General features: G+C 45.6%; 1 protein-coding gene across 1 annotated transcript in view; it reads right to left on the reverse strand.

Annotated features, from left to right (window-relative positions):
• MRTFB (myocardin related transcription factor B) overlaps positions 1 to 10,543 on the reverse strand; it is a 271,179-nt gene extending 260,636 nt beyond the window's left edge. The window contains exon 1 of the mRNA XM_075899337.2: positions 10,250 to 10,543. The gene's annotated coding sequence lies outside the window, so the exon portion shown is untranslated. The remainder of the gene's footprint in view (positions 1 to 10,249) is intronic.
• Positions 10,544 to 10,873: the final 330 nt, after the last annotated feature.

Consider the following 10,873-nt stretch of genomic DNA (forward strand, 5'->3'; position numbering starts at 1 on the left):
CTGAGAAGCCAATAATGCAGGTAAGGATAGACCTATACCTGGTAATGGCGGAGGAAGGCTGTTACAACTGCCATGCACTTGGTGAAGATGTGAGGTGCAATAGGCAGCCCAAATGGAAGGGCTATGAACTGAGAGCATACGTTGTTCACCATGAACTGAAGATATTGCTTGTGGACTGGACTGGACTGAACTGATGGTCAGTAAACGTCCTTCATGTTGAGGGCAGCGTACCAGTCCCTTGGATCTAATCAGGGGATGAGGGAGACCATACGGAATTTCAGGTTGACCACAAACTTGTTGAGCTTGCACAAATCTAGAATGGGTCAAATGTCCCTTGGCTGTGGAGATGAGGAAATATTGGGGAGTAAAATCCCCTACCCCTGAGGAACCTCCTCAACTGCTCCTAATGTAAGGAGTATCAGGAGTTGCTTGTGAGAAGGGTCACTGTAGAGAGACAGGAAAGGAGGGTAGGAGGAAGAGAAAGAGCAGAATTGGATAGAATATCCCACTTCTATCATGCGAAGTACCCAACAGTCTGAGATGCACAGTAAAAGAGGGATAGACAATTAAGGAAGGAAGGAGAAAGATCTGGGGAATTGGCTGGAATTCCATCCTTGTGCACAGCTTAAAAAAAGCTGTTTAGACCTCGAGGAAGACTTAGACTGTCCTTGACCTGTCCAGGGTCTGGAGGGATACGACCACTGTTGAGTGGCCTGCTGCTTAAATGGCTTCTGCTGGATAGCCAGGGTATGCATGCCCAGGGACTACACAGTGTTGTGAGACTCCTTCAAGCTGTGGAGTCTGGAGTGAGTTTGTTCAGCCAACAACCCGGTCCCATCAAACTGGACATCTTGTATGGTTTGCTGAACTTCCAGAAGTAAACCAGAAGTCTGGACAGTGCCTGGCAGTGGTGAAGTGGTGGCTTGTCTCTGTCGGTGGGAGACTTCTGCATCATCATTTCAATAAGGTCCCTGATGGCCTCAAAAGTATGAAGGGTGAACAGCACTGCCACTTCCTTCACCTGTAGTCTCGTAGAACCCAGCAGGATGGGGCTTCCTGGAGAGTCCTGAGCCTGTGTGGCTAATGCTGCGAGGCTTGATGGTCTCATGCCCAAGGGCCCTTCATCCTTACTGTCCTTAGCTGAAGACACAGGCAGGATGGTAACCAGTGCCGGCAGAACCCCCTTTGTGTGTCTGGTGCACATAGCAGGGGAATGAGAATAGTGCTGGGGAGCGGTGATGCCGATGTTGCGGTGCCAAATCCTTTCTTGGTGCCACTTCGGAAACCACCAGAGGAGTGCTCAGGACTGAGATGCCCAGCACCAGGTCCCCTTAACTCTGCCCCTGCTCTTGCTCCATCTCACCCACACACAACTCCTTCCCTTGAGCCTTGCCCCTGTTCCAGCCCCACTCCATCTCTTCCTGCCCCTGCTCTGGACTCTCCCCAACCCCCCTCCCCTGAGTGACATGACCTGGGAGACTGGCAGGGAGCCTGGTGCCAGCAGCAAGGGTCAGGTCCACCCCTACACTCATGAGTAGCAGCAGGAAGTTGAGCCACCCAGCCCCAGCTCTATTTCCCCACCACTGCTGGTGAGTACGGATGGTGGTTCCATTGCTTCCCACAAGCCCCCGTCCCAGCAATGTGGCTGGTAGTTGGGTTGCTCCACTTCCTGCTGCTGTTGGTGAGAACAGGGGGCCTGACCCCTGCTGCCTCCCTGCCCTGCTCCTGACCCTGTAGCTCTGACTACCCTCATCCCCAGGAACGGGGCCACATCCTCTGTGGGGTGCAGTTGGCCAGGCTGTGTAGGGCACCAAAACTCTCAGGGATAACCCTGCATGCACGCGGTGCACACACCCACCTAATTGGAAGAAGAAACATAGGTTTGTGTTGATGGATTTTGATGAAGTATTAGAGCCCTAGTAAAACTAAGATTAATAAAGCATTGCACCTCAAAGTAAGGAGTCAGATGCAGGAACAGGAAAGATGGGTTTCTGATTAAGATACAAAACCAGAAGTCATTATCTAGGATCTTTCTCATTGTCTTGGCCTGTCACCTTAGGCATGGACCTTGGTTTGTCACCACTTTACCTCTCAGTTCTTCAGATTACCATCTGTGAGAAAGGAAAAATAATACAGGGATATCTGAGACTTATTTCATTTGTGTGTGTAAAGTACTGAGATTTTTTAGATGGAAGATGCTATAGAACTCCAAAGTATTATTGTATTACATCCCCAGCACAACGCAATTTCTGAATAGGTTTTCTAAAGAATTTCCAATGGTCATAATTATTTCTGATAAAATATATCTTCAATCATCAAGACTAAAATATGAAATAGAACTTGTCAGCTTGTTAAACCTTGTATATGTGTATTGTTCTAAAGATGATAGTGTCTCAGTGGCAATCTGTCATTCCCACACTGGGATTTTCTACAACCTAACCTAGAGGATTTCCCTGAGAATTATTTGTTTTATAAATGGATAGTCCTAAATTTATGTATCCAATTAAAGTTCTTATAACCCATGCAGTTTTGCGGGATAAGGCATACTTCTAGTACTTGCATTTCAGAGACATAAAACACCAAACTACTGTGCTCCAATGGAAACTTAAATTACATTCACAATTAGTAACACTGAGACAATATCTACAGAAGTTTGAAATTCTGCCCAGAGAAACAAGTCCATATTCACTGTATGACTAATGTAAATAATGTCTAAAGATAGATTCTCCTTCAAGGCCATTACAGTTATCTTTCCAAAAATATTTGTAAAAGAAAACAATCACATTTTATTCCACAAGCCAACCAGCTCTACCAACATACAATGAAGTTAGGTTTAATTCAAACTAAAATCAGGATTAAATGTATATATTAGATCCTAGCCAGAAAAAAACATCAATAAATTTAGCTGAAGGGACAAGTAGAGAACTATCTAATGTCTAATTTAGTTGGCAAAAGTTACTCTTGATGAAAAATATCAACATGATAAAAGGTAAACAACCAGACTATCTACTCTTTGCAAGATAATTAATTTGTCTTCACAGAATTGGTTTATGAAATGTTCTTTTAGATTAAAATAAAACCTAAATTAACCACAATGTTTAAAAAACTTGCCCTTCATTTCCACTGTGTGGGTGGATTCTCAAAGACTTTAAGGCCAAAAGGGACCATCATGATCAGCTTGACTTCCTGCACTTTGCAAGACACAAGTTCAGCCACCCACTCCTGTAAAAGATTAATTTAGAAAGCTTCATACATCATGGCTGTCAGGTCCAAAACTGTATCTGTCTTAAAAATGGTATCACTGTGAAGATGCATCTAATACTTTGCGTGACTTTTAACTACAGTTTGTACAACCTGAAGGTAATAAGTCAGGGGTCTGCATAGATGACAGACACACTTATAAGAGTGAACATGCACAGCAAACTGCTCTTTTGGGTCCCTTTTTCTGAGCAGTCAGGCCAAATAAAACGTGCAAGGACTTTGCACTTTAGAGCTTCTGGAAGAGTACGAGTTCTGTAACCTATCTACATGTTAGCATTCTACTAATTGGTTAGCTTAGGGTACATCTACATTTGCTCCCTAGTTCGAACTAGGGATACAAATGTAGGCGACTGAAATGTGGTCAAAAAATGAGAAGTAATGTTAGTTCGAACCAAGGGGTTTGGTTCGAACTAACGCGTCCCAGCTCGCATTTTCCCTTTTGAAACAGCTGTTGAGCGGAGTAACGTGCCGGCGAGATCATGCTAATGAAGCGCTGGATATTTAAATCCCCACTTCATTAGCGATTTCTGTCGCCTACATTTGCATCCCTAGTTTGAACTAGGGAGCAAGTATAGACGTATCCTTAGAAAAACCTTTTTGGCTTGTGTAACTTGCAGCATATACACCAGGTAACAAAAATGTAAACACTAACTAGTTACAGGCAGCAAAAGAAATACAGATACATATAGGGAGTGCGGATTTATACTTTTCTGTCATGTTGCTATAGTATACAATGGTTTTAGAAGTATGAGTGTATATGAGGGGTGGGAGATTGCTGCTGGTAGCACTTTTCTTTTTCCTACCTTCTGCTATGAAGTGTTTAGTTGGCAACTTCCCTGCAGAACCTTGCTGATTGTCTAAGGAATGCTTATTCATTCTGGACCCAATTCTACTGCTCACCACAGGTACTGACTTTTATTCACCTCCCTCCCTTCAATGCCTCCCACACTGATTGGCGCCCTGCCCCACAGGCAGCTCCCGAGCACCCATGGACTCAACCCCTGTGGCTACTCATTCTCACATTCAGTAGTCCCTTCGTTCCGAGAGATCCAGCTGAAATCTGCAGTTCTATTTACAGCAAAAGTACTACTCATCACGAAGGGATAATAAAATAAGGGCTTTTATAACCAAAGCTCCACACTCCTTAAAGGCTTCAACTGTGGGGCCAAAAGAGAATCTAGTTTGACCTCCTGTATAACACACACTATAAAGCTTCCCGAAAATAACTCCTAGAGCACACCTATTAAAAAGCATACAATCTTGATTTTAAAATGACCAGTTACAGAGAATTCTCCATGACTAAGGCTACATTTGTGTTATAGGTATTTTTAGTAGAAGTCGTGGACAAGTCACAGGCAGTAAACAAAAATTCATGGTCCATGACATACTATATATTCCTAACTAAATCTTGGAGAACGGGGGGGGGGGGGCTAGAATTGCCACAGTATGCTCGGGAGGGGAGCAGCCAAGGTTCTAGCACATGGCTCATTGAGTAGTGCTGCCAGGAGGGTGGGTTGGGAGGACTGGCAAACTGTCTGCCTGGCTTCTTGCAGCTTCCCAGAAGCAGTCACATTCCCCTTCCTCAGCTCCTAAGCGGAGGCGTGGCCAGATGGCTTCACGTGTTGCCTCTGCCCAGAGTGCCCAGCGCTATAGCTCCTTTTGGCCAGGAACCACAGCAATTGGAGCTGTCGTGTGGAAGAATATGTCACCATTTCTGGAGAGCCCCCTGAGGCAAGCGCTGCCCAGAACCTTACCTCTTCTTGCTTCCCAATACCAGCCCTGAGCCTCTTCCCACACCCAATCTCCTGCTACCTCTGGTGGAGGGTAGCACAGTGGCCTGAGACTGCCCTAGTAGTGGCTGGTGCAGCTGACCCACGGGCTGCCTGAGCTTTTCATGTGGCCCCCAAGGTCAGCCACAAAGCCTGCAGCAGAAGTCACAGAGGTCCCTGAAAGTCATTGAATCCATGATTTCCATGACAAACTCGCAGCCTTGTCCATGCCAATGCTATATTGTTCCAAACGTTAATTACTCTGACTTAAAATTTATGTCTTATTTCCAGTCTGAATTTGTCAGTAGATCATGTTAAACCTTTCTCTGCTAGTGCGAAGAGCCCATTATTAAATACTAGAAGATTTACCTGGTGTTGCTTGGGTCCTTAACTCGATTAATTTTTTTTCTTCATTTAAATCATTGCTCTGGGCTGGGGTTGGGAATGCAGGCTTCAGTGTTCAGGCTACCCTGGGAACAGAGGAATACCCCAGCACCCTCTTACTGCAGCAGCTTGGGGCTAGGTGAGAAGTGTCTGTCTATGACCATGCACCTCCAGAGGGCACAGCTGGTGGAGGAGTGCATGTCTCCTGGCAATGGCAGCTCCAGGTTTGTCTGCCCCCTGTGCCCCACAACCAGAGTGAGGAATGCAGCAATCTGTGCACTTTCCTCTTGCTCCCTGATAAAGGAGAACTGTCAGCAATGTTTCTGTATCAATCAGGGAAGGGCGGGGGGAAGCTTCAGTCCCCCACCCTTTTTAAAGGGCACTTGGGGTGGGAGTGGAAGGCTCAGGGCTGAGACAGTCCTGCATGGGGGTTTTCACCCTCAGCTAACCCCTTTCAGCTGCCTGGTGATTCGGTCTTTTTTTCTGTATGGTTTTCTGATAAGCAGTCCCATTCTGAACACATCCCATTTTCCTGGCACAACCAAACCCTTCATTGGATTTAAGTTATAAGTGGAAGCTGTATACCAAATGTGGTGGTCCTAGCTCTTACCACTTAGGAGGAGTTCTTGAACAAAGACGATGACAGATGCACTCTCAGAGATATAGTAGATTTATTCCCAATGCAGATACCTATAGACCAGAGATGGGCAATAATTTTTGGTTGGGGGGGCAGTCCAAGATTTTGGAAAGTAGTCAAGGACTGCACTTTTCTGTGGATGAGGTGTAGGGTTTGGGATGGTGCAGAAGGGTAAGAGACTGGGGTGCAGGAGAGATGGTGTGAGGTCTGAAAGGGAGTTTGGTTGAAGGAGAGGATTGTGATATATTATCATTTATATATATATATATATATATATATATATATAAAATATATGAAGATATACCTATCTCATAGAACTGGAAGGGACCTTGAGAGGTCATCAGGTCCAGTCCCCTGCCTACACAACAGGACCAAGTACTGTCCCTGACAAGTTTACCCCAGATCCTTAAGTAACCTCCTCAAGGGTTGAACTCACAACCCTGGGTTTAGCAGACCAATGCTCAAACCACTGAGTTATCCCTCTCCTTCCCCCCCCCCGGCCAGAATCCTCTCCTGCACTCAGACCACTTTCCAGAGCCTGCATCCAAATCTCCTGCCCCCTGCCAGTCCCCTGGGGAAGGAGATTTGGATGCAGACTCTGGAAAGGGGTCTGGGTGCAGGAGAGGATTCTGGCCTGGGGGAGGGGTGCAGGAGAGGGTTCAGAGCCTGGGAGGGAGTTGTGACCTGGTGCAAAGGGTTTGGATGGTGACCTGGGGGAAGGATTTGCGGTGTGGGAGAGGTAGGGGTGCCAGAGGCAGGCTCTGGCTAGGAGGTGCTTACCTAAGGGTCTCCCAGCCAACAGCCCTGCAGCACCTCCAAAGAAGGCTGGGCTCCCTGCCTGCTGCAGCCCCAGATTGCTAAAAATGTAGGCTGCTCCCTCTATGTGGCTCTCAGCTCCAGGAAGGGGAGAGGCTTGTGCTGCCCCTGTCCTCCAGGCCAATCTCTCAGCTCATATTGTCTGGTTGTTTCTGGTCAATAGGAGCTGAGGATTGGGTGGGGGCGGGCAGATCACATGAACCCTCTCCCTCCCTCCAGAGCAAAGAGGTACATGGAGCAGCCCTCTACTTAAATCAGCGGCGGCTGCATGCCTGAGGGTCCTGGCAGAGTGTCAATGGGCTGGATCCAGTGGCTTAGCAGACTGGATCCAGCCCACAAGAGCAGCAGCAGATATAGGGCAGGGCGAGCGGGGCGGCTGCCCCGGGCCCCGCACTGCAATAGGCCCCACGCCAAGTCGCCGCACAGGGCCCAAACAGCCGCTTGTGCCGCTTGCTCCCACGTGGCGGCCCGGCTGAGCGGCGCAGAACTCAACAGAACACCACAGCGGGAGGCGAAGGCCATGACAGAGGCTCCAGGTCCCATCCCCTGGCCGTGAACATCACTGCCCCGCCCCCCTTTGCCTCCTGCCGTGGCGCTCAGCTGAGTTCTGCGCCACTCAGCCGGGCCGCTGCGTGGGAGCAAGCAGCACAAGCGGCTGTTTGGCCTCTGCGAGTGAGAGGCAGGAGAGGGAGGACTAAGGAGAAGAGAAAGAGAGAGTAAGGCAGGAGGGGAAGGAAACTTAAATACAAATGAAAATTTTAAATTATTAATGCAGAATTTTGTTTAAGAATTACTTACAATATAACTAAAATAAAAATTATCCAACTAAATTAAGTTTCTATCAAATTTACTCAATTCACATTTAATATGAAAATAGCTTTCAATTTGTGCATTTGATGCCTTTTTTCTATTTTATCTTCAAAGGGGGGCCATGCGAAATTGTGCTGCCCTGGGTCCCGCAAAACTCTCATCCGCCCCTGCACAAGAGGTATCTTGCCCACCCCTACAAAAGAGCAATGGTTCTCAAAGCTTTTGGCCCATGGCTTACCCGGCTCAATGCAAATCTTTCTGCAGACCATCAGCTGCTAATGAAAACTCACTGTTAATTATATAATTATGCCTGAACCATTTTGCTAGTGTTACAGCTAGGAAGACTGGGTTTATTTAACCAGTAAGAAAGGAAATATTTATCAAAATTATTAAACAGATTAAGGGCTTTAACTTTCTCATGTTTATTGAAAATGAAACTTGGTGAACTAATAAAATATTACATTTATGTCCAACACAAAAGATTTCAATGTTCTCTTTATTTATGGCCAGGGTGGGGAACCTATTTTTGGGTCAGGGGCCGCTGAATCACAGAAAAATCAGTCGCGGACCACAAAAGTGAAAAGCATAAAAATCCCCTCCAACCCTGCCCCCAGTTCTCAATGATGTGGCTCCCCCCAACTGACACACATCACTCCCTGGGCTCTCCAGCCCTATGGGGGAAGGAAAGACAAGGAGGACTGGCATTCAGGGCCTCCCATAGGCCAGATTAACTCTTCTGGGGTTCCAGAGTTAGTGAATTTTGTGAACCCTCCTAGGTTCTGGGGTGGGGCCAAAAATGAGAGTTTCAATGTGCGGGACAGGGCTGTCTGAGTGGGATTGGGATCAAGGTGCAGGATCTGGGTGGAGGGGGTGAGGGTGCAAGGTCTGGGTGAAGGAGCAGGCTGGGAATAGGGTGTCTGGCTAGTGAGAGAGGGTAGGAGCAAGGGTGGATGCATGACAGGAAGGGGGAGGGACACACGGTTCCCAGCACCATGTCCCAGGCACAGCCTCCTCCTGCTCCTATTGGCTGGAATCCAGCCAATGGGAACAGCAGGGAAAGCCTCTAGGCAGCACATCCATGCACAGCTGTTTCCCCAACCTTGTTGTGTGGGGGAGGGAGTGCGGCTGGAGTACCAGTGCTGGCTTCCTGCGGTAGGTGGAAGGAGGGGCGACTGAGCTCGAGCGGTGGCCTATTTGTAAGGTATCCATGGACAAACCCAGTTTGAGAACCACTGATCTAGACAGTTCTCTGACAGTTGTTTGTCTAGCCTGCTCTTAAAAATCTACAATGATGGAGGTTCCACAACCTCCCTAGGCAATTTACTCCCATGCTTAACCACCCTGACAGTTAGGAAGCTTTTCCTAATGTCCAACCTAAACCTCCCTTGCTGCCATTTAAGCCCATTGCTTCTTGTCCTATCCTCAGATGTTGAAGGAGAATAATTTTTCCTCCCTCCTCGATACTTGAAAACTCACTATCTTCCCCTTAGTCTTCTCTTTTCTAGACTAAACAAGTCAATTTCTTTCAAACTCCCTTCATAGGTCATGTTTTCTAGACCTTTAATCATTTTTGTTGCTCTTCTCTGGACTTCTTCCAATTTGTGCACATCTTTTGTGAAATGTGGTGCCCAGAACTGGACACAGTACTCCAGTTGAGGCCTAATCAATGTGGAATAGAGCACAGCTACTTCCTGTTTCCCTTTTGGCTTGATAGTATGTTATTGACCAGTAGCTTCAGCAAAGGATTAGAAGCCATGTTTTCCTGAGTTCCAATGCTTGATAAGCTTGGTTACTAACACACGGTGTTAGGCAAACCATGGTAAAACTGGTTCCTAAGTAACCTCCAAGCATGGCTATTCATTTGAGCAGGGAATATTCACTGTACCAGTTGCAGATTCAGGCTCTGAATACCTCTGCTTTAATGTCCCCGTATGTAAAATGAGTATATTACTCACACCCTCATATGCCATCATCAGGATTAGTTAATGTTCGCAAAACATATTGAAAGTCAAATTCTGCTTTCAGTAACACCTGGGTAGTTTGTTTAAATTAGGTGGGCACCATTGAGAGGAGATTTTATCCCAATCACTGCAAAGTACCATTATCTGGTCTCTTTAAATTAACTTCTTTCAATATTAAGATATTAGACAACTCCCAATCAGACAATAATAATGAAAAAACCAACACCACCACAGGATTTGAGTGAAATACCCCATACTGCTCTGCAGAGTAGTTATCTAATAAATCTCCCTAAGCAATGCATAATCCTGATGACATTATCTATTCTGTTTATACAGACCAAGACAAACATAAAGGGAACCATATAAATGTCTGATGCATTAGATGAAAAATACAATTGAGCAAAGTTAGGAGGGAAAGCCTCAAATGGGCTATTGCAGTCAATGAAAAGTAAACAGAATAATTCTAAGTGACAAAAAAGTAGTTAACTGTACCCAAATAAATATTTTTGTCAGTCTTACTATGTAAATAATGACATGGCTTATCAGATTTCGAATTAAAAAAAAAACTCCAGTTCTAACTGTAGTCACATTAAACAACATACATACAGTACCTTGAGAAAAATCTGATTGCAGTCTCCACTAATTGATTGAGACCATCTGAAAGAAAGTATTTATTTCTCTTCTGTATGGAAGGAGCTTCTTGTTCTATATGAATCTGGCCTTAGTTTCAATATTACCAAGTTTTACATTCAATAAGCAAAGCATTCAGGAGGACCCGTATATGTACAATGCTGTCCCTCATGCTTTTTCCTTGAAATACTATACTATTCCTAAACTTACATTCAGACAAAAGACTGCTCAACATTGGACAAAACTACTTCTAAAAACAGAGGAAAACATGGCTCTTATTTGCAGGAACAGTCTGACTGTTCTGGGATCATCTTCAGAATTACCTCATTATTTATTCTTGGTGCAGTCCACAAATTAAACAGTTTCTATATATAAAATGGGGATGGGCTTAGCTTACTTTATCAGGGGTCATTAGATTCTGAAAATTGCACAGGCTCAAGTTACACAGCACAGCACATCACGTGTTTTAGTATGTACTGTTGTTTTACTTTACCAAAATTCACAACTGAGGGTTGGTAATAGAGGGAAGTGAAATATCCAGCTGGATATGAGTCAGCACTCATGTGTCTGTGACATTTCAGCATCTACTATCAGGGACTACTGAC

This window comes from Pelodiscus sinensis, chromosome 15 (genome assembly GCF_052426305.1).
Source record: "Pelodiscus sinensis isolate ZL-2025 chromosome 15, ASM5242630v1, whole genome shotgun sequence".
Lineage (NCBI taxonomy): Eukaryota > Metazoa > Chordata > Testudines > Trionychidae > Pelodiscus > Pelodiscus sinensis.